General features: G+C 51.0%; 2 long non-coding RNA genes across 4 annotated transcripts; one reads left to right on the top strand and one right to left on the bottom strand.

Moving 5' to 3' along the window:
• Nucleotides 1-2,485: 2,485 nt before the first annotated feature.
• LOC108581913 lies at nt 2,486-4,538 on the bottom strand. Its single transcript, XR_001894802.3, has 2 exons — nt 3,823-4,538; nt 2,486-3,470 (listed from the first exon to the last, which is right to left on the bottom strand). It is a non-coding gene; the product is annotated as an uncharacterized LOC108581913 (long non-coding RNA).
• A 1,394-nt stretch (nt 4,539-5,932) lies between these two features.
• Nucleotides 5,933-12,564, top strand: LOC103877509. 3 transcript variants are annotated; one of them, XR_637233.4, is made up of 5 exons: nt 5,933-7,203; nt 7,289-7,390; nt 9,406-10,017; nt 10,468-10,654; nt 11,971-12,564. It is a non-coding gene; the product is annotated as an uncharacterized LOC103877509 (long non-coding RNA). The 3 variants fall into 3 exon arrangements; XR_637234.4 differs by lacking the exon at nt 10,468-10,654; XR_002517003.2 differs by having other exon boundaries at nt 10,468-12,564.
• The last annotated feature ends 11,537 nt before the right edge of the window (nt 12,565-24,101 follow it).

Raw genomic sequence — 24,101 nt, 5'->3', positions numbered from 1 at the left:
TTAGAACCTAGAAACCTATCTCCAGGTATGATGCAAACCCCCTCCTCTTGGGATTCCTGAACTCCCAGTGAGGAATACTGAGCCAGAGACTGCTCTTGCTGTGTGACCTTGGGCAACTTGCTTCAAACCAAATTGCTTGGGCAATTTGGTTTCTTCATCCGGAAATGAGGAAGAGTGACCCTTGTCGACATTACTGGCTTGTAAAGGTCTACCCAGAGGGAAACGCATGTACAGACACACATGCAAGGCCTCTGGGAGGACTTGGTCTTCTTAAATTGCAACAGAAAGCACTTTCCTCCCACTCTGGTCACCTTTACTTGCTATTCCAAGTCAATTCAATTCAACGGATGCTGGGGGTAGCCATATTGCTCTATGCTCTAGATGCTGGGTTCCAGGGGTGTGGCAGGAAGTGGGGTGCACTGGAACCTGGTGCCTGCCCTCTTACCCACCTGAAGGTTGGCTACAGTGTGAGAGCCCAGCATCTGTTGAATTGAGTTAACTTGAAATAGCAAGTAAAGGTGCCCAGAGTGGAAGGAAATTGCTTTAGTCCATGCTTTAGTCTCCCCAGACCTGGCCCTTCCTGCCGCAGACACCCCTGGGGAGGCCTCATAAATAAGTCCTCCTTTTTTGGCTGAACCCAGCTTGAGTGAATTCCTCTGATTCAATATTCCAGAGCCCAATCAGTACAGCTCTACCTCCCTCCAGGCAAAAAAAAAAAAAAAAAAAAAAAAAAAAATTCCCTGATGAGAAACCCCCACCCTACAGGCTCATTTGTCAGAAAGGCTGGAAGAGAGAAAGAGCTGAGCACAGGAGCGTTGGTCTCTCAGGATTCTGGGGGCAGAAGTGGGCTCTGTGACCTGGGGAGCCACCTCTAACTAAGTATTATGCAGTGGCTGGAGCTTGTGCTTGCTTTGATTGGAACCATTTCTAAAAACTTGATCCCAAGATGGAGCCCTCACTATAGGTGCTTAATCATAACCCACTGTGGTTCACATTTATTCAGCTTTTGAAATATACAAATTGCCTTATCACCCCCTCTGGGAAGCCTTGCTGGACCGTCCCACCAGGCCAACCAATCTTTCTCTCCCCTGCATCCTGGACACCATTCTGCTGAGGCTGTCACGCTGTCTCAAGATAAGCAGGCTGTGTGCAGAGGGAAAAGCGAGATAAGGCTGGGTTCAAATCCCAGCCCTATTGACCATTCTCATTGGTAAAATGGGGGTGAAAATCTCTCCCTTGTAGGGTCATTTTAAGAATCTTATGATACTGTGTATTGGTGAGTTCAGCACAAAGCCAGGCACTTAGTCACATCTCAAAAGCAGCTTTACTACAGGCAGCACGGTCTGCTTAGATGCTCTTATCTTCCCTACTTCACGTGAGTGCTTTGAAAACAGACAAGAGCCGATTTACAGCTGTTGTCTCATATCAAACAGTGCCTGGTGTACAGTAAAAACCTGTTCAGTCACTGATACTGCATTTTGGATCCATGAGCTTCCTTAAGCATCCCAACAAGCCGTGAAATCGACAGGGTGGCGTTCTGCCTGGGCCCTGAATGGGAGGAGTCCCCAGGTCTAGCTGAACCCGAGCCGAGGTCTACTCTCCAGCTGCTCAAGTTGTATTTCTGCTCAAGACTGAATTAATCTCAATCTCACTGGACGTGAATTAAGCTGCAGGACCTCATATTCTGCTTGGACAATACCCATTACTGATTGGGGTTTCTCAGCGGGGGACTGAGTCAAGCAGGAGATGGGGTGGGGATGAGGGGACATGGTAGCTTTCCCCTAGAGGAAGCCTCACCTTGGCCTGGCCCAACTGGCCAAGGAGTGCTTTGCTGAGTTATGGGAGTTCAGTGCTCGAAGTTCCGGAGGAGTCTGGGCCCCCAAGATTCTCAGAATCATCTGCCCAATTATCCCCACCTGAGGTCTCAGCATCCCACTCTCTGCCCAGCAGGGTTCTTGACTTTGGCCGAGATCCGGCCAAGCTATGCCCTCCTTCTCCTTCACAACCCTGTGACCCTCCTGCCCCCAATTCCATGCCGAGCCTGATTTTCAGTACAGGATACCCTTTGGCTGCAGAAGGCGAGAGTCTCTTACAACAGCACCATGGGGATTTTGCTCTCCACTGCATGACCTGAGTTGACAGTGGATCAACCCGAGCCTGCTGTTTTCTTCCTTTAAGGCTTCCAGAGCAGTTAGCCGCCAGCCAGCCTCACCATCCCTGTAAGGACCATTGCCCCTGGATTGTTTAGATGCCAGTGCTTTCATCTGATCCCCTACCCCGCCATCACCTGTACCTCTTCCCAGCCCACCACAGGGACGGTCTTCATCACCGTAATACCAGGGTGGCCACCATCACACATCCCACGACAACAGCGTCCTCATTGCACCTCACCAAGTGACCCAGCTCCAAAATGGCCCCCTGTAGTGGCGTTCTCAGGGCTTCAACTCTCTTAAGATCCCCCCAAAGTAGAATCCGAGGCAAAGACTTGTGTATAGGGAGTTTATTTTGGAAGTCATTCTAGGGACCAGAAATGAGGGACGAATACCAATGGGAAAAAAGAGAAAGCAGAAGAGCCAAGATAACGGTACATTATTAGGTCATGCCATGGGTGTCTGGGACTCAGCGCTGCCAGGACCTTCCAAGCAGTGCACAGAGGGACCTTGTGGGCCAGATGACCGCCTGGCAGAAGCATTCACCCGGTGGCGCCTGTGCACCCCAGGTTGAGGCTGGCTCAGTGGAAGCAACTTCCCTCCACAAGTCCTCCGGCTGAGCCCGCTCCTGCCAGCCTTGTGTTGGGGTGCTGCGGAAGCCCCTGGGCAGAAAATGAAAACCGCCTCATGCTGACAGGAGGCGAGGTGCTGGTGGTGCAAAGGGAGCTGAAGCCCGCCCGGAACTGCTTGCCACAGCATGGCTGGAAATAGAGTTGTAGCCGCGCACGTGGCAGGCGGCGTTCAGAAGGAATCTGGTGCATTCTCTCGTAGTTATGAAAACAGGCTCTGGAGCCAGGCTGTCTTGATTCCAATCCTTCTGCTGTGCTTCCTTTCCCTCCACTTACAGAAGGGGGAATACTAAGAAGAAAGTACTTTATAGGGTTGTTATGAAGTAAATGAGAAAATCCATGCAAGATGCTTATAATAGTGCCTGGCACATAATAAACACTCAAGAGCGGCTTCTAATGTCCCCATTTTACAGTTGAGGAAAATGAGATACATATTTTTTGAGGGATGAGGAGAACGGGGACAAAGAGAGGAAGGGAAGGATTTCGAGTAGACCCCGCTCAAACCTCCAGAGAGGCGGAGGCCCTGGCTCTCTCAGCGTTTCTATGTCCTCTTCCCCTATCACAGGAGAGGCCGAAGGAGGGGGAGCAAAGGCTTTCTTCCCCAAACAGACATTCAAGCTTCCTCTGTTCCAGCTCCAGGGTCCGTGGGTTCCTTGTGATGTCACAGCTGGTTGCTATGGAGACCAGGTTGCTGCGAATGTCAATCCGAGGCCCATTGGGAGCACGGTGATAAGCAGCCCAGGCGAGCCCAGAGAGACAAGAAAATGAGGCTGCCCGTGAGGTCTAATAAACACCTCTCGCCGTACCCCAAACACACAGACACACAATAGAGCCCGCAGGTCCTGATGAGTCCCCTGGCCCACCCCACTCAGCTGAGATCTGACAACATATGTTTGGAGACAAACAGCCCCAGCAGCCAGGAGCAGGCCACATCATACGTAGTCAGCATCAGCCACGGTCCCCACCCACTCTCCCGGGGAAAAAGGTGCTGCTTGCAGGCAGCGTGGCATCTGAACATCCCCATGGCGATGCTGAGGTCAGACCTCACTACGGCGATCTCATGCTGGGGCCACCAGACCCAGGCCAGGTTGGGAGTAGGCTGTCGGCCCATCGCTGGCTGTCATTATCACCAGGGGAAGAGGAGAAGCCGTGAAGAGTCGCTCTGGAAAAAACAAATCTGCTCGTAGGGCAATGGGTCTGGGTGAACCTATCCCAGCCCTCTTGGCTGCTGGGCCAGGGCCTGGTTTTTCACAGGGCACCATTAAGGCCACAGGAAGTGGCTTCCTGCCTCTGAAGATAGCATACAACTGCCCTAGAAAGCGCTCTTGTCACCCCTGCTGTGACTCTCCCAATCGGTTGCTTTGAGAGCCTTTCCTTTTACTGTGTATGGGGAACATCTTCTGGGGGGATTGGCAGAGGTGGGGGAAGCACCCTATGCCCTTCTCTAGATCGCAGGGGATCCTCCCTCCATGCCCCGGCGAGGCATTGCCCACCCCCTTCCCCAGGGCTGAGCCAGACTCCAGGCAGCCTCCAGCCACCCGTGCCGCCGGTTCACCCCTGCCTGCCTGCCTGCTGCTGTCCGCAGCCAAGCCCTTCTGCATTCCCCGGCTCCGGGCCCCACCGTACTACCTGCTTAGTTGGGACACTTTTGCAGGAGGGACTGTCGCCTTTCTTTTGCTGGACTTTTTTGTTTTTTGAGACAGAGTCTTGCTCTGTTGCCCAGGCTGGAGTGCAATTGCACAGTCTCAGCTCATTGCAAGCTTCGCCTCCCAGTTCAAGCAATTCTCCTGCCTCAGCCTCCCGAGTAGCTAGGACTACAGGTGCGTGGCCACCATATCCGGCTAATTTTTTTGTTTGTTTTTTGTTTTTTGAGATGGAGTTTCACTCTTGTCACCCAGGCTGGAGTGCAATGGCACAATCTCAGCTCCCTGCAATCTCCGTCTCCCAGGTTCAAACGATTCTCCTGCCTCAGCCTCCCGAGTGGCTGGGATTACAGGTTAGGCTAATTTTGTATTTTTAGTAGAGATGGAGTTTCACCATGTTAGCCAGGCCAACTAGTCTCAAACTCCTGACCTCAAGTGATCTGCCCACCTCGGCCTCCAAAAGTGCTGGGATTACAGGCGTCAGCCACCGCGTCCGGCCTGGACTTTCTTAAGAAACAGTTACTCCTAACCTAGAGCTTGACCTCGTAGCTAGGCCATTCATTCTGCCGACAGGCAGTGTGGGGAGAGAGGAACCGCAGAGGCGCCTGGGAGGCAAACCTCATTGCCACCCCTTTCTAGAGACGTGGCCTTGGGCAAGTCACATCCCCTCTCTGAGACTCTTGTTTTCTCAGGGTCATTGTGAGGATTAGATGACCACATAAGTGTTCACCCCTTTCTTCCCAATGCTGCATCTGAACCCCCAGATGCCACCTCCCACATCAGAGGCCCTGCATCCGTGCTCTGCATTTCCGGCTGCCCACACATCTGTTGCTCTGCCTGGGCCCCTCAAGGCTGTTGGGGTTCTTACACCTTGCTTTTGCTGACTCAGTGGATGTGTCTAGCTACCACCAGTGCCAACCCCATTCTGTAGGTCCCTTCTAGAAAGGAGAACCACCGAGAGCCTATGCCCTGCTCTGTGTTAGGATCTGTGACAGACATTTCACACCCATTATTCTGATGAACTCTCACCCCAAGCCCGGCACAGAGCGATCACTAGTCCCATTTTAGGGATGAAAAAATTGAGACAGAAGTAAAATGACCTGCCGGGCACGGTGGCTCATGCCTGTGATCCAAGCAATTTGGGAGGCCAAGGTTGGTGGATCACGAGGTCAGGAGTTCAAGACCAGCCTGCCCAACATGGTGAAACCCTGTCTCTACTAAAAATACAAAAATTAGCTGGGCAAGGTGGCGGATGCCTGTAATCCAAGCTACTCAGGAGGCTGAGGCAGGAGAATTGCTTGAACAGGGACCCGGGGGGCGGAGGTTGCAGTGAGCCAAGATCGCGCCACTGCACTCCATCCTGGGCTACAGATGGAGACTCAGTCTAAAAAAAAAAAAAAAAAAAAAAAAGAAAAAAAACCAAAAACACACACAAAAAAGGAAAAAGAGAGAAAAAAAAACAAAAAAAAAAAAAAAAAAAAAAAAAAAAAAAGTAAAATGACCTGCCAAGGTCACATGACAACTATAGCTACCATTGACCAAGCATTTTCTCTTTGTTGAGTTTTATGCTAAAATCCTTCACACTTATCATTTCACTATAGAGTAGGAAGTTAAGCACCTGAACTCTAGAGCCAGACTGCCTGGGTTTGAATCCTGCCTTTGCCTCTTACTAGCTGTGTGACCTTGAGTAAGTTATTTAATCTCTCTGTGCCTTGGAGTCCTTATCTGTAAAATAACATAGCAACAGTGGCTCCCTTATAAGATTGTCATGAGGATGAAATTAGGGATAAAATGCTTAAAGTCATGTCTGGCACAAAGTAAATGCTATATAGTCTTGTCTTTTCTCCTTCCTTCCTTCCTTCCTTCCTTCCTTCCTTCCTTCCTTCCTTCCTTCTTTCTTTCTTTTCTTTCTTTCAAAAGGTGAAGAAAGCCTCACAACAGCTCTTAGGGTAGAGTACTACTGTTAGTTGCATCTTAGGGAGTAAACAGGCACAGAGAGATGAGTTCACATACTTGAGGTTACACAGCTCATACATGGCCGGGCTGGGATTAGAGCCCAGGGTTCATTGTATCAGGAGCTGTGCTGGTCCCATCTTGCCATCCACCCTGAAGGAGAGGACAGCAGGGGTCCTGCCAGAGGGTAAGGTCCATGGCAACTAAGAACCAGAAGAGAGTGCTGCCCCACCCACAGAGCCTGGCTGGGGTCAGGTAGGGGCAGGAGGACTCAGTGGCTGGTGGAAGAGGGAGAGAAAGGAATAGCCGGCTGAGGCTCGCCAGGATCCTAGCATCCAAAATTCCTGCTCTAGCTGAGAAGGAAGCATGGCCGGGCTGAGCTGCTGCAGAGCTAGGCTTTGGGTCACCACCAAAGCCCCATGATTCTTGCCTAGATTGAGCTTGAGCCCTTGTAAATCCTTGCATTTATCAGTAGTACATTCCATAAATGGGGTTATTTCCAACTCTGTGACCTTAGGTAAGCAGCTTGGCCTTACTGGACCATGTGTTATGAGGTTGTTATGGGGCAAGAGTGAGTTAGCGGATGGGAATATAAAGTTCCTGTCACAGTCCAGCACAGGGCAGGAGGTGGAGGTTCCTTTTCCCATGCCCAGGCACCGCGGTTGACCCTTGGTCAGTAGAGCGTCCCCAGATGAATGCCCAGGTGGACACTTGTGTCTTTGTGGTTGTCTTAGGGTAGAGACTCAGAGGCCTACAGATGTCTTTGCCACTTTCACAGGATCTCTGGGAACTGGAAACTGAACTTTAAGAAATAACTATAGTGCAAAGGTGAGTACAAATATAATCAGGTTTTCATCATGTTCTTCCTGCAAAACTGTCTTGGAAATGACAGCCAACCTCCATTCTATTGCAGGGAACTACGGGAAAAGGGTTCAACCCAAAGCAGAAGGGACCGTGATGATCACAGTGACCTCCTGAGGCCAGCATGGTGGTAGCAGCCAGAGACAGCAGCTGAGTGAGACCCCAAGGGAGGGATGAGCCAGGCAGTGTGTGGTTGGAGTTCTCCCAACACATCTCGTTTTCCTCACCTCCAGATCACACACATGCACACACACACACATGTGCGCACACCCACCCTTACACACTCCTGCCCGAAGGTTTCTGCAGGACTCCTTCCTGGCGCCCCGTCCTTTGCTGCCAGCGTCACACCATACTGCAAGGCTTTGCAAACTTTCCCTCCAAAGTGAAGGAGACCCTCTGGCCGTCTGAGGCTTGGCCTGAAGCAACGGCCTCAGAGCGCAATCTCAGGCGTGCAGGAAGTGCGCCACGTGCCACATACATTATCTCACTTAATCTCATTAGCAGGAAATGTCTTTAAAGTCTTATGTTGGCGCTTAAAAATTCATGAGCAGTTTAACCCTTTAAAAAGCCAGGTTTTTAAAAATTTGCAATGAGATTGAGAAAATTATGGTCATCGGAATTCCCTTCAGAGACAACACTTAGCTGAGTCCCTTGGTTGCAGGGAGGAGGCTGATGGTGGAGGAGGGGGCAGTGGGGATGGCAGAGTGGGGGTGAAGGCATGGGATAGCTGGTGGAGAAAGGTGGATGAACATGAGGTGGAGAGGGAAGGAAGGTGGGAGATGGTGGAGAATGGAGAGGGTGGTGGAATGGAGATCAGGAGCGGTGGCAAGTGAACGTGATCACCTGCAAGAGCGGATAAAAGGTGGATATTCAGGTGATCATGAACGTCAGGATCCAGGTAAGATATCCAGGATCTCCATGTGGATGGCAAATGGTCTGAGGCAGGCAGACGTGATGAAGGCATTGACAGGGTGACAGTGGAGGGTGGTGGAGTTCCGGTGGAAGGTGGAACGGATGAACGCAAGACACGATGGTCTTGATCCAAAAGAATCCGCAGGGTGAACGTGCGCACGATGACTGACCGCATCGCGCGGATGCGGCACGCATCGAACGCGCAAAGAAACGTACGGCAGCGATGCGATGAACGCGCGTGCGGATGAACGCGCGACAATCGCGGCATGAAAGAAAACCGCATCCGATTTCGCGCGATGATCAGCACCGCATGATTCTCGCACGCGATAAGCGCATGATGCGCGATGCGCGATGATCCGGCCCGCGCGCGATTTCGCATCAGCGCGGCATGATGAAACCGCACGCGATCCGCGCGATGATCTGATGCCAGCGACGGACGAATGAATGACCCAGTGGATGGGAACAAATGGAAGGAGTGAAGGAATGTGGAGGAAGGGTGGAAGGAATGGAGGGTGGACAAGGAAGGATGGGGCAACCCAGGATGCGGCGGATGGCATGACTGAAAGATGAAACGCGCGCAAGAGGCGATGAAAACGCATCAAAAAGATATTATCAAACCGCAGCAAAGTGAACGCGCGATACGCGCGTGATATTCGAAACTGCAAGATCATGCCAGCAAGGCACGGCACGCGATGAACCATGATTTATGGCAACACGATGAACCGCAGCGATGGATCGCGATTTATCCGCACGCGATCGCCAACGCGGATTATTAACGGCAACATTATCCGCGGCGCGCGACGCGTTGATATTTTCACCACGCGATGCCAATCGCGATGAACCAGCACCGCCGATGACGTATGATGACGCCGATATCGCATGACGCGCTAACGCATTGAACCACGGTGTGAGAGTGTGTGAGTGTGTGAGAGAGAAAGTGTGTGAGTGCGTATGTGTGTGTGTAGGGTGGGCAAGATCGAGCAGAGAGATTGAAGCAAGTGAGGCTGGGAGCTGCTTCAAGGAGGAGGAGAGGGAAAGAAAGAGAAAGGCTTGCCTGTCAGAGGAGGAGCTAGAGAAGCAAATGTCAGCTAGAGTTCATGCAGGGGAAGGGAGATGGGCTGTGTGGTGTGCTCCTCTTGGCAGAGGCCTTGAAAGTCTTCAGCAGGACTCGGCCTGTGTCCCCTGGACTTGGGTATCCTTGGCAGTGCCTTGGACCTCACTGGGTACTGGAACCTATTGGTCTCTCTTTCCCACTAGACTGTGATTGTCTCAGGGGTAGGCAACGTGTGGCTTCCTCCCCGAGCCCCAGGCCTAGCCCAGTGCCAGGACTCGTCAATATTGTTTGAACTGGCTGAGCTCCAAGCAGGTGGGTTTGGAGGTTTTCACTCTTTGTTTGTTTTCTAGGTTGGTCTTATTTAACAAGGCAGACAGCCTGGGGTCAGACTCAAATTCTTGCCTGCCCAGTTTCAGCACTGCCTGGAGAATGAGATGGGCCTGACTCCCTCAGGCTGGAGCCCAGATGAGTTCCTGGGTGCAATGGAGGAGGCAGTTGGAGCAGTGGGGACTGCCCAGTGGGAGGGAGGCAGAGCCAGTCTTACTGTTGAGAAGGCAGAGGGCAGAAGGGACTCCTCTTGGCAGTTGGTCCAGCTCTGGGCTACCTTGTCCATCCTGAGCCCTAGGAAAGAAAACAACAGGAGCCTTGCAGTGCAGACCTGTGTGGTCCAGAAAAAGACACGTACAACCTCCCATGGCTGCTGCTTTCAGTCTGAGAGGCGTCAGGCTGAGATACTCGGGCTGCTTTTCCCCTCTGGGTGAGGATGCACCAACACGAACACACAGAGCGGCTGCTTCTACACAAAGGGACCCCCGGTGAGCAGGAGAGGCATTTGTGGGAAGTCACGGGGAACTGGTTGTCCACCTGAAGGTCGACTCTTCTTTGGGGACAGGAGACAGGCAGCACCCCTGTGGGGTGCCAGGGGTTGGCCATCGCTCAACAATGGCGGGGCCAGTGCCTTAAAGAGCTCTGGGAAGGAGAACACACCTGCGCAGCATCAGCCCAGCTCTGGTGTGAGTCACCATCAAGTAGCTGATGGCAGCTGCAGAGCAAGTGCAGGTACAGGATGGGCCCTGGTTGGGAGAGAAGAGTGGAAGAGGCATGTGTGGGGTGAGAGCTGAAGGCATGAAAAGGTGGAGGGACGTGGAGGGCACATGTTTCTCACATCAACTCCAGACAGCGAGCCTGAGCACAGGGCCCTGGGAGTTTGGGAATGGAAACCACACGGCTGTGTGGGAAGGTGTAGGTGACCTTCCTCATTACAGGGGCCAGGAAATGCTGACGAATAAACAGCCATTGTTTACTGAGCCCTTGCTGCATGCTGGGCGCATAGCCAGGCCTTCACACACGACAACAATGGCATTTTCTGTGTGCTGGGCACGTTCTGAGCATGTCACTGCCTTCACTCACGTGACTCTCACAAACCAGAGGGCAGAACAGACCACGGAGAGGGTAAGTGGCTAGTCCGAGGTCACCCAGGATCAGGACTCTGAACCGACCCCCACCAGCTACAGCTTCTCTAGATATGACTGTGCAGTAGATATTCTCCCCACTTTACGGACAAAGAAACTGAGGCTTGGAGGGATTAACTGAGCAGGGAAGGAGCACTCTCATTGTGCCAGGCTCTGTGCTAATCACGTTCCCATCTGTTATTCCCTCCATTCTGGCCACAGCTGTGTGAGGTGGAGATTATGATCTCCAGGTGACAGAGGAGAAAACAGGGGGCTGGGAAAGGAGGGATAAGTCATTTGCCAGGATTTGATTGAAGAATCAGAACGAAGCCTGCAGAGTTTTTAGCGATTCTCGTGCCCTCAAGGAGCCACAGCTACAGCACCCACATTTCAGGTCTCAGTAGTCCCCCCTGGTCTGGGGGTGAGATGGGTGGGGTCCCAAAAAGACCCTTCTCGTCCAGAGCCCAGCTCACTGCACCCAGCCACTTCCTGCTGCAGGAAATGCAGACCAGGACGATTCCCGTTCCCCAGGGCTGCAGGAGGAGTCAGGGGAAGGGGCTGTCTGGAAGGCTGCAAAATTCAAGTGAAGGAAGGAAAAGCATCCTCTCCAGGGTCTGGGTTCCGATTCTGGCTTAACCTGTGCAGCCTGTGAGCTGATCAGAGCCTCAGTTTCCTGTCAGATAAGAATCATCACCCTCCCCGCCTCGGGGCGGAACTGTGAGGACCAGATAGAAAGGACCCCCGGTACAGTGCTGCTCTGGCTGGACCCCAGGAGTAAAGTCTGAGATGAGGATTCCTGTACAATGCATCAAGGGTGTGCTCCCAGGGGGAGCTAGTGAGGGCGAGGGAGGCACCCAGCCAGGATACATGCAGGAGGGTGGGGAGGGGTGCCCGCAGTGTAGATCATGGCTCTGTGTTGGTCAGACTCAAAGCAAGGCCCTCTGCCACTGGCCGAGCGTCACCCTGGCTTCCAGTTCTCTGCACTCAGGGTCAAAGCGGTTCCAGCGGCCTGATGGCCATCAGATACTAAAGCACACAGAAGCCAGGGGTGGGACGGGGCCCTCAGAGTTGGTAAGCAGCATCCAGCAGGATTTGGGTGCAGCACAGACACTGTCGCCTGTGCCTGACACACAGCAGGTGCTTATTAGGGTCAGTAACTGCTGGCACCCACAGAGCTGGGACAAGGACCCTTGGGCCTGGGGCAAATCGTGTGGCCACCCAGCCTTGGCAGGTGTATCAGTTTTCTGTTGCTGCTGAAACAAATGACCACTCCCTCAGTGGATTAAGCCCGTATTCATGGATTGTATTCTCTTACAGTTCTGGAGGTCAGAAGTCGAAAATCAGGATGGCAGCAGGGCTGAGCTCCTTCTGAAGGCCTCGGGAAAATCTGTTTCCTTGCATTTTTCAGCTTCTAGGAGCCGCCTGCATTCCTTGGCTTGGGGCCCCTTCCTCACATCCCTCCAGCCTTCACTTGCAGTGTTACCTCTCCTGCTGGAGCGTCTGGCCTTCCGCTTGTGATAACACTGGGCCTGTTCTGACAGCACAGGATACCCTCCCCATCTCAAGACCCTTAGCTGAGTCGTAGCTGCAAAGCACCATTCTACCATGTTAGGTAACACATTCACAGGTTCCGGGGATGAGGATGTGGATGCCTTTGTGGGCCACTACGCAGTCAACCATAACAGGGGAAGGACAGGGACCTCAGCCTCCCCCAAGATGGATACACAGCCCTGCCTTTGTCTCAAGGGGACATCTCTACTCCAGAGCTCCCTGTGGAATGGGGCTGAGACTAGACTTCAGCTGGACCCACATCTTTGCCTGGCTTCTTCCCTTACTTTCTCGTTTCTTTTACCCCTGTAGGTTTCACCCCAGAGCACCCCCTGCAACCAATAAATTACTTGCTTAAGACTCCTTGCTTCTGGAGAACCTGTCCTATGTCACTTTGTAACATTATCCCTATTTCATAGATGGGGAAGCCGAGGTACAGAGAGAATGACTGTATCTTGCCCAAGGTTACACAGAGTCAATGGCAGAGCTGGGACTGAACCCTAGTCTCTTAATTCTCAGTTCTGGGCTCCCCATTCCTCCTATTTGTCTAAGGGCCAGCGAGGGAGTCTGGGGAAGATCAGAGAGCCAGTCCCCACATAGCTCGCCCTTCCCAGCATTGTCATGGTGCTGCTTAGCTGGCTACCTGCTGGCCAGAGCCTTTTTCTTCCTACCTCTTCTAAGTCCTTTGTTAAGGAAGTGCACTTTGAAGAGCCTTCTGGCTGTTTTGTTTTGAATTTCCGCAGCAGCTCTTTTGCCCCAAATCCTGGCAGCTTGGCTTGAGAATAGACTGTCCATCCAGTGCCCTGGGATGGCGTGAGAGGGGACTGCTAGTCCTGGAGCAGGAGGCCGAGACAGAGGCATGCCACCCCATGCCCTGAACCCCCTTCAGAAGACCCAGGCCACAACACAGCAATGGTCCGAACTAAGACAACTCAAGTCTTGTGCTGCTGATTTTCAGTCTCTCCCCACTCCATCCCTTCCTTTCTCTGTTCTAGGTCCCAGTTGCATCTGTGGACCATGGGCTCTCTGCCTTCTGGCCTCTGATGGCTCCAGTCAATGGAAGGGCCTAGCAGAAGGAGAGACCAGCGTCTGTTCCTCCCCGATCCTTGCCCTTTCAAGCCTACGGATGGTCAGTTTCCCAGTGAGGCTAAACCCCCACTGCCTCTCCATCCCTTCTCGTGTGTGATAGGCAGTCATGGCCCTCAAGTTGTCCATATCCTAATCCCTGGTATCTGTGAACCTGACACCTTATATAGCAAAGGAGACTTTGCAGATGTGATTAAATTGGCCAGGTGCAGTGGCACACACCTGTAATCCCAGAACTTTGGCAGGCCGAGGCAGGTGGATCGCTTGAGGTCAGGAGTTTGAGACCAGCCTGCCCAACATGACAAAACCTCGTCTCTACTAAAAAATACAAAAATTAACTGGGCGTGGTGGTGGGCGCCTGTAATCCCAGCTACTCGGGAGGCTGAGGAGAATCGTTTGAACCTGGGAGGCGGAGGTTGCCGTGAGCTGAGATCATGTCACTGCACTCCAGCCTGGGTGACAGAGCAAGACTCCATCTAAAAAAAAAAAAAAAAAAAGATTTAAAAAGATGTGATTGACTGATCTTTAGATAGAGAGATTATACTGAATTATCCAAGGCAGGGCTGATGATGTAATTAGGGTCCTCATAAGAGGGCGGCAGGAGGGTCAAGGTGATCTGACGATGGAAGCAGAGGTGGCAGTGGTGTGGCCAGGAACCAAGGCAAGTCAGGAGTCAGGAGAGGCAGGCGATGGATTCTCCCCTGGGGCCTCCAGAAGGAACCAGCCCTGCTGACACCTTGATGTTAGCATTCTGGATTTGTGACTTCCAGAACCATAAGGAAATAAGTTTGTGTTGTTTTAAGCTATTAAATGCGTGGTGATTTTTTTACAGCAGGACTAGGATATTAATATGCTGCACTTCTGTAAATACCCTCTTAATTACATTATCTTCAGTTAAAGCCTCAAGTGTGTTTTCTGTTTCCTGTCAGGACCTGAGTCATACAACTACTGATATGTGTCAGCAACGGTGTCGATTATTTTATTTATCTCTTATCACCCATGTTGCTGGTGGGGAAGGTGGGACTTAGGTCACACGGTCCATAGTAAGAGGTGGCATCCAACGCTCTGGCTCCAGGACCTGAGTCACAACCTGGCAGGCTGCTGCTTGCCACTATTAAAGGAGGAGCCTGTAGCAAGGGAAGGAGCCCTCGTGAAAGTGAGAACTGCCCCCACCTCCACCCCGAAGGACACAGGCCCAGGCTCAAGTTGGGTGGGGCGAGTGCAGCCCAGCTGTTCAGGGGCATGAACACTTCACTTCTTGCTTCTGAGGACTCAAAAACACACCCAGGTGCTTTTCGAGGTTTAGCTGAACCCAAGGAACTGCATTTGAATTGATAACTCTCAGCTCTCAGTTTCCTCTTCCACAAAATTTTGTAGGGCGGCATTGTGAAAATTAAAGTACACATGAGGAATGATGACCACATGGTAATTACCCAATAAATGGTGATCACTCTTATTTAAACATCTATCATAGATGCTAAAACTCTAGCACAGTTCTAGGTACTGGGGATAAATCAGAGAATAAAACAGACAAAACTCCAACTCTCTTGAGATGTTCATTTTGGTGACCTGAAACAGACAATAAACAAATAACTACATTTTTGTTTTTTGAGACTATGTTGCCCAACTGGAGTGTAGTGGCCTGATCACAGCTCACTGTAGCCTCAATCTCCCAGGCTCAAGTGATTCTCCTTCCTTGGCCTCCAAAGTCGCTGGAACTACAGGCATGTGCCACCACGTCTAGCTAATTTTTGAAAAGTTATTTATATTGACAAGGTTTCACTATGTTGCTCAGGCTAGTCTGGAACTTGTGGGCTCAAGTGATCCTCACACCTCAGCCTCCCAAAGTGCTGGGATTAAAGGCATGAGCCACCATGTCTGGCCAACTAAATTATTGAGTGGGTCAGAGGATGGTAAGAGGTGGAGGGTAGGGCACTGGAGGAGGGGGATGCTGTGATTTTACATAGATTAGTCAGGGGCAACTTTGCAGAGAAGAAGATGGTTTTTGAGCATCTCCTTGTTGCTTCATCTATTGACGTGTTGATGTCCTTGTATTTGCTTCAGTATAATTGGTGCTAATGGGTGGCTGTCTCTTGAACCCTGGGTGAGGTAAGGATGAAGGCTCAGTGTGCCTCGTGCATGTGTGAGGAGGGGTGTGCTTCCCGGCTTTCCCTTCCCCCACCAGCCATTTACTGACTCTGAGCCTTTGTCCAGGCTTTGCCATCCACCTGACATGCATCCCTCCCCTTGCCAAATGCCCTGCCATCCATCAAGTCCGCAGCACACCCTCTCTTATTTCCTTGGTGCCCTCCCCATTCCTTGGGAAGAACTGAGGGCCCCTTCCATGCGTTCAAGCAATTCTCCTTCATCAGCTTCCAGAGTAGCTGGGGTTACAGGAGTGTGCCACCATGCCCGGATAATTTTTGTATTTTTGGTAGAGATGGGGTTTTGCCATGTTGGTCAGGCTGGTCTGGAACTCCTGACCTTGGGTGACCCGCCCCCCTCAGTCTCCCACAGTGCTGGGATTACAGGCGTGAGCTGCCATGCCCAGCCTCATGCATTCTCCTAACACAACTTTATTTTTTTATAGATGAGGAAACTGAGGCACAGAGAGGCTAAGGCCATTCATGTGAACCCACAGAGCCTGACTGTAGAGTAGAGCTCTAAAAATTATCTAATTTTGAAGTTAATTTGTGCATATGGTACAGAATTCAAAAGATGCACAAAGTAATGGAATGAAAATTTAGTCTCTCTCACAGTAAGTATCCACCACAGGTAATTTTGTTGGAACGCCCTTCCAGAGATAATCTGTGTATAAACATACATGTATTTGAAATTTACGTTTAACGCAAATGGGAGGATGGGAGGATGGCAGCTCGTGCACGGCCCCTTGCCTTTTCCTGCAGGTAGCGGCGTCTGTCTTGAGATGGCTCTATATCCATACACACAGGCTGCCACTTCACTGCTGCTCTATGCAGTGCAGGGAGAACTTGGGGCTGGAGGGCTGAGCCCGTGGTTCAAAGCATGTACACAGCATTGAGCAGCCATGCCTATCCTGTGGTCCTGGCCTCCCTGAATGCATAGTGGAGCAGAAGCACCCTGGAAGGTCACCACGACCCCAACAGAACCCAAGCATGGCACTTCCTTTCCTGCCCTCTGTCCCCCGTCAGAAGGCACTGGCTGTTCCAGGATGTGTTTGTCAGAACAGTAAAGGATAGAAAAGACATACATCTACAAGTCTCTCATTCAAAAGAGAGACTCTAGAGAGACCATCTCAGGCCCCAAATAACTCCAAAGTAAAAGCTGGTGTCCAGCAAGGAAAACGGGAGAGGCACTTTGGTTGTTATCAGGTTATCTGTCTGGGACAGGCAGGTGAACTCAATGTCCAGTAAACATTCCTACACCCATACCTCTGGGTCCTAATTTCTGATCTCTGGGCTTCTGAGGCACAGACATTTCTCAGCTTCCTGGGCAGCTGCTGGCCGTATTGCAGAATCATCACACTGTGAACCCCGAGAGGTCCTCTCACCTAGCTGTTTTTTAAGACGTGGGTCTTGTGCAGGTCAGTCCACTGCTCTGCTAGCTTTTTTTCCTTGAATGCCTCCAGTGACAGGAATCTCACACTCTTTCAAAGACATTTAGGGGAATACCTCACCACCAAATATCAGAACTAGAGGCATCTTAGGAATCTCTTAGCCAACCCCTTTATTTTTTCTAATTATGCTTTTTCCTGCCTTGTACCGTATCCAATACAGACGTAGCTCTTCCTCTGGCGGGCTTCTTTATTTTCCTTTCGTTTGAAAATTTTTAAATTGCTACACAATATTTGTACATATTTATGGGGTACATGTGATATTTCGTTACAGGCATAGAGTGTGTAATGATCAAGCCAGGGAATTTGGGGTATCCATCATCTCGAGTGTTTATCACTTCTATGTATTGAGAATATTTCAAGTCCTCTCTTCTAGCCATTTTGAAATATCCAATACATTGCCATTAGCTATCGTCACCCTACTTTGCTATCAAAATAGAAGGCTTTGTAATTGCTGCGGTATGGGGCAGGTCCTCTTTCCTGAGGGAAAACACCACCAAAGTAAAGACCAATTCTAGCTTAGTTCAGGCTTCCATAACACAATGCTACCAACTGGGTGGCTTAAACAAAAGATTTTTGTTTCTCCCAGTTCAGGAGGCTCGGAAGGCCGAGATCAAGATGCCCGTGATTTGGCTTCTGGGTGAGGGCCTTCTTCCTGGTTTGCAAATGGTTGCTTCCTGCATCTCCTTACAGGGTGGGTGATCTCTCTCTCTCTCTCTCTCTCTCTCTCTCTCTCTCTCTCTTCCTTTCTTTTCTGTCTTTCTTATAATAGCACTAGTCCCATTCCTCAGGGCTCTACCCTCATGATCTAGTCACCTCCCAAAGGTTCTACCTCCAAATATCATCGCATTAGGGATGAGGGCTTCAACATAGGAGTTTTGGGGGACACAAACATATTTAGCCAATAGCAAATCCCTACTCCCTACCCTAGCTGTCCTCTCCAACTCCACCCAGCCAGGATGGGAAGTACCTGGCAATTGTGCTACTCCCTGGGCCTCCAAACGCTTGGCTCCCGTTGCTAATCACACTCAGATGCAGCCTGAGTCCCTCTCAACACAGCACCCCAGGAGCTGCTCCAATCACTGGGAATCGGCATGGAAGATGACACCCCTGCCATCCTGCTCCTTCCACCGAGGCAGCCCTGCCGATGAGAGTTTCCAAACCCACCCACCTGTAGGGTTGTTTCCAGTCCAACCAGACCAAAGGCCTCTCATGGCCCTCAAGCCGCCTGAGCCTCTGCTCCCGGTTCCGTGTCCAAGCCACCTGCTATGGAATCCACCTTCCCACACAGTTCAGTCTTTATCATGCCTCACTTCCCAAATGCCATGCTCTACCCCAATCTCCAGAAATGGGTTCAGCCTCTTCCTCAAGTCTGAAGTGCCCTTCTTGGTCTTTTCTGTGTATCCAGATCTCCATCCTTGGAGGGCCTCTGTACATGCAGCCAAGGTTGAGCCACTGCTGGGTGATCTAAGAGAACTTTCCACACACACCTTCAGTTTGTACCACAGCCAGACCTTCCTGCGAAGTGCTTTTATGGGTTTGTTTATTCATCATCCACGCTTACTAAGAGGCCACGTGTTGATCAGAGTATTTACCTGGGGCCAGGCACCGTGCTGAGACTTACTCATTTCATCCCATTAAATCTTCATGATGTTCCTATAAAGTAGGTCTTCTTATAAGACTGGCTTTTGGGAAATGGAGGCTAAAAGCTTGATGGACTTATCAAATTTGCATAACTGGCCAGCGGCGACCCCAAGATTTGAAACCCAGCCTGACTCCAGGGCTGACATGGGTGGCCCTGTCTCTGCACAGCCACAGCCTCGTGGGTGTAGCTCCCCATTCTCTTCACCTTTTGTGTCCCATGCACACTTCAGACCTCAGCTTGGCAGGGAAGGGGACCCTCTCTGACCTCCACTGAGTCCCAGACACACTCTCAGTGAGAGAGCACTTGTCACTGTGGCCATTTTTATTTATTCGGGTCATTGTTTGAGTCATGGCTATCTCTTTCTGCCCCCTCCACAGACGATAAGCTCCATGGAGGTCAGATTATGTCTGCTTTTACTCCTTCTCAGGGTTCTTTAGCAGAACACCTAGCACATGTTTGTTGGATGGATGGATGGACAATGGATGAGAAAAGAAGGAAGGGAAGGAAGGAAGGAAGGAAGGAAGGAAGGAAGGAAGGAAGGAAGGAAGGAAGGGAAGGAAGGAAGGAAGGAAGGAAGGAAGGGAAGGAAGGGAAGGAAGGGAAGGAGGGAAGGAGGGAAGGAGGGAAGGGGAAGGGGAAGGGGAAGGGAAGGGAAAGGAAAGGAAGGGAGGAAGGAACTAGATTCTAGATAGAAATTCCAGCTTCCCATCCAGTCAGCCACAACTGTAAAGACAGAGACCCGTTTCTACTTCTCCAAGCAGCAGGGATCTCAAGCAAAGGACAGAAGCTACAGAGGCAACTTTGCTTCCTGGCTGTGTGACCTTAGGCAAATGCTCCACCTCTCTGAGCCTCACCTGCAAAATGGAGATGGTAGTACTCACTTATAGGAAGGTAGTGAGGATTAAATGGGAGCAGGAGAAGGAGCTCCCTATAAACAGCAAGAACTTGCCCACAATGAATTACAATTATGCGTCCAGATTTCCCTGAGCCTGGTGCCTCTCACAGGGGCTCCATCAACAGTAGCCTGCTCTCCCCACCCCCCGCACTGTGTGCCATGAGCCTTGATCGTGAGGGCAGTCTGTGCAAATCCAGGGGAGAAGCAATCTAGGAGTGGGCTTGTGAGTGGGCTCTCCCCCTGGGTTCGTTTTTCCCAAATGGACCTTCCCGAAGGCTGCTAAGACTCTGATGAGAAGATGGTAAAGGAGGGGAGTGGAGCATGGGTTCTGAGCACTGTGGTCAGACTGGGAGGTGCAGAGACGAGATCGTCAGAGGCAATGTGTCCTGTAAAGCCCTTTCTCCTGCCACCCTCCTGTTAGTACCTGGCTCACCTTCTGCCTCACTGGGCATGGCACTGATTCTTATCAGCAATCAGTTGTCAGGACCCCAGGTCAGAGGTCCAGTGCTAAGTTACCAGGCAGCTTTGGCACCCTGAGTTTGTTTAGGGGACCTCCCTCAGCCTCAGGAGATCAATGCATGAAGGATGATGACCTCTAGGGCAGGGGTCCTGAACTTCCTTTCCAGGTCAGGACCAGTCCTCCTCACTTCTCCCATCATCCAAGGACAGGTAGCTTTGTTGATAGATCCTTCCAGGAGCTCTCCTGAGCCTTGGTTTTCTCATCTGTAAAATGGGGATAATAAGGCCCAGCTCACAGGCTCACCTGCGCACCAGTGAGTTCATCTGGGAAACAGCATGATACACAGGAAGGGGAAGTGCCTGTACCCGGGTTCTTGCCCTCCTTTGGTTCCCAGGCAACCCTCAAGCCTGCAACCCTGGAGCAGCAGACCCAGGCGAGACGTCATCGCTGGCAACCCCGGGTATCTCCTTTCCTGCGAGGCCCAGCCTTCAGCAAAGGCTGTGAAGCCAACTGCAGTTGCCTTGGGAGCAGCCTGGCACTGAGGTCAACACTGTCATCTTGCTGGACTGTGGGAGTTGGTGCAAACAAGACTCCTCATCAGCCAGGAAGATGCCCAGCCTGGCACAACTTTCAGTTCTGACTCCCATCACCTCCTGTTGACAGTGTCTGGCTGACATCCTAATCGCTCATTGGACAAATTGCCAGGGCAGTGGTAGACAGCTGGCATGTGTTAACTCGCTCGGTCCTCGCAGCGGTCCCATGGGGAAGGCGGTTATCACCCCCATTATTGTACGGCCAGAGAAACAGCGGCACAGAGGAGTGAAGTGGTCTCAGGATTGGCACTGAGGCAGCCCTGGCTCCGGGGGTTGAAACCCTCAGCACTGCTCCAGATCAGAGGTTTCATAGGATTTGCCTGTTAAAACCCCGGCTGTGGGGCCCACCCGCTGTGCTTTGGATCCAGTAGGGCTGAGACTCACGGTGCTTGGGCCTCACTGCTCAGAGAGTGGGGAGCTGCAGCACCCAGTGCTGGTTGGAAATGCAGACTCCCAGGCCCCGTCCTGGTCCTACTCAATTGGGATTCAATCAGAATCCACATATTAGCAAAATCCCAGGTGATCTGTGAGCCCACTACAGCTTACAAAGCTGACTCTAAACCACCACAGGGACAAGGACCCGTTACTCCTGGGGCTTACATACCTGTGTGGGAGGCAGGAAAAAATATATGAGATCATCTCAGAGGGCAACATGTTCTATGAAGGGATAAAACAGAGCCACGAGGAGTCAGGCACTGGGGGTGGTCTGTGCTGTTTTAGGAAGAGTGGTCGGGGAAGCCTCTCTGAGCTGGTGAAACTGGAACTGAGGCCTGAGTGAAGAGGAGAGGCCAGCATTTCACAATCAGAGGAAAAGCACTGACAGCCTGGGAGGGGTACTGAGCAGCCGCAACAAACAAATGAGGGACTCAAACACAGACATGGTGCAAGCTGGCAAGATGGGTGCGCTGAAGACAGAGTAGAGGAAATGCTGAGGGCCGGAGGGATGGCAGGACCTCAGGCTCAGGCACCGGAGATTCAGATGCAGGTGAGACCCAGGCCCCACACCACAGGAGCGCACAGTCCGGTAGGGAGATTAAGTTAGGAACACAAAATTGATAAAACAATGCAGAAGGTGCCAAGTCAGAGAGGGACAGAGATAAGATTTATGGAAACTTGATGTCCCCTGAGTGATTGGACCACCTTGGTGCCTGGCACGGTGCTGTGAGCTTTCTCTCTCTCACACAGGCACACAATGCCCACACACACACACACGCGGCTGTCACACAACACACATACACACACACACACGCTTATCACACAATGATTAAGAGCAGGGGCTCGGGCACGGTGGCTCACATCTGTAAGCCTCCCAACACTTTGGGAAGTCGAGGTGGGCGGATCACTTGAGGTCGGGAGTTTGAGACCAGCCTAGCCAACAAGGCAAAACCCTGTCTCTACTAAAAATACAAAAATTAGCCGGACATGGTGGTGGGCACCTGCAATCCCAGCTACTCGGGAGACTGAGGCAGAAGAATCCCTTGAACCCGGGAGGTGGAGATTGCAGTGAGCAAGATTGGAGATTACGCCACTACACTCCAGCCTGGGTAACAGAGTGAGACTCTGTCTCACATGGAAAAAAAAAAAAAAAAAAAAGAAAAGAAAAGAAAGAAAAAAAGAAAGAAAGAAAAAAGAAAGAAAAGAAATAAAAGCAGAGACCTGGAACCAGGCTGCCCTCCACACAGTCCCAGTCCCATCTTGGCTGCTGATTAGGTCCTTGCGCCTGTTCCTTCACTTCCCTGTGCCTTGGTTCCCTCTTCACAGATGGGAAGTAAGAACACCAGCCTAATGGGGTTGATGTGAGGATTAGGTGTTTGTAAAGCCCTTCAAACAGTACTTGGCATCTAGCAAGTACTATGTGAATATCAGCCACTGTGATTCTTTTATCCTCTGACCCTACGATTCACTGAGACAGGTGGATTAGCATCCTCATTTTGCAAACAGAGAAAATGAGGCTCAGAGAAGTCCAGCAGCTTCCCCAACCGGAATATCTGTCTGCCTGACACCAAGCTTGGAGGGAGCCCGATCTCTTCCAGCTGGGGTGAGTAGGTGATGATTGCTGGAGGAGACATCTGAGCTGGGTCCTGTGGGGTGGGAAGAATTTGATCCTGTAGACAAAGGATTCGGGTGCAGGTTGGAGTGAGTGGGGAACAGCATTCCTGATGGAGGGAACAGAATAATCAAACACAGAGAGGGAGTAAGTTTGGGAAGCAAATGGAGAGTAGGGAATACCACCATTTGGCCTTGAACACAAAGGCTGCTAACAGGGAAAATATGGCTGGACCAGGTCAAAGAGGACTCAAGGCTGGGAGCTTTAGGATTGGTTTTGTGAGAGCCATAGAAAGCTCTAGCCTCAACCACCATATTCCAAGCCACCATTGGAGCCACTGGGCATCTGCAGACAAACATGACCTCATTTCCAAAGGCCATACTCATTCCCACTTTAGAAGGCCTGGCATTGGCTTTGGTTCTCAGCTGGGCCTTAAGCCACATGACCCAGAATTAGGTCACATCCTATGGCCAGAGCTTATTTCTCAGGGCAGAACCTGCCAGGTGGGAAAGTAGGACCCAGCAACACAGCAAACCCAAAGGTAAGCGGTGCCTACTGAGTGGCAACAGCTGTGGGGTTCAAGGTCTTCAGCCTGTGCTGCCGACCTCCACGGAGGCCCTGCCAACAGTAATGTTCTCTTCCCTGGCTGACTGTCAAGGAAAGCCAGAGAGCTCTATCCTCGGCCCTCAGCCAGCTGGAATGGGCGCTGCCAAGGAAACTGGCACTGTTTCGGGAGACAGCTGGCCCTCTGGGGCCAGGAAGAAGCATGTTCACAGGTGGGGGCAAGCCAGGAGGCTGTCCCCAGCCTCAAGATGCAAAGAAGGGTTTGCACCTCAATTTTGGCACCTACTTGTTACACGACTTTGTTGATGTCACTTGACCATCTGGGGCCTTGATTTCTCATCTGTAAAATAGAGATGGCGGTAATTTACACTTTTACTGGTCTGTGTGTTGTTTGCTTGTGACTGTCAAATTAATTGTGCACTTGTTTACTTCCTGTGTTCACACTGGTCTGCACACTCCCTGAGGACTAAAAACACACTTGTCATGCCATTCAGCACACAGTTTTTGATTAAGTGACTATTGCAAAGATCAAATGAGATGAGGAATGAGAAAGCGCTTAGCAAAATATGAAATGCAAAAGATACCTACAATAGTATCAGGCTCTTATCTCACCATGACATGGCCCAGCCTCAGCACATGAGAGCAGCACTCCAGGTGGTGATAAGGATGAGAAAACACAGATAGGAATGATCAACATTGAAAAGGCAGGCAAAAATAATAACAATTTGCTGATGGTACAATTTTCTACCTTGAAAAATTCAAACTCTGCTGGGGAACCATGAGCGGCTCTAATAAGAAAGTTTGGTACAAGAACTGGATAGAAAAACTAGGTAAAAATTAATTGTTTTCCCATTTAGTTACTATTTTTAATTTCAAGATGTTAATAAAGAAAGATCTTGCTCATAATAGCAGCAAAAAGCTGAAAAACTCCTAGGAAATATACTTAACAAGAAGTGTTGCAAATGCTATATGGAGAAATCTTTAACACTTCATTCCAGGACGGGGGACAGAATATGTG

Source organism: Papio anubis, chromosome 12 (genome assembly GCF_008728515.1).
Source record: "Papio anubis isolate 15944 chromosome 12, Panubis1.0, whole genome shotgun sequence".
Classification (NCBI taxonomy): domain Eukaryota; kingdom Metazoa; phylum Chordata; class Mammalia; order Primates; family Cercopithecidae; genus Papio; species Papio anubis.
This window is presented reverse-complemented; position numbering and strand designations above follow the sequence as displayed.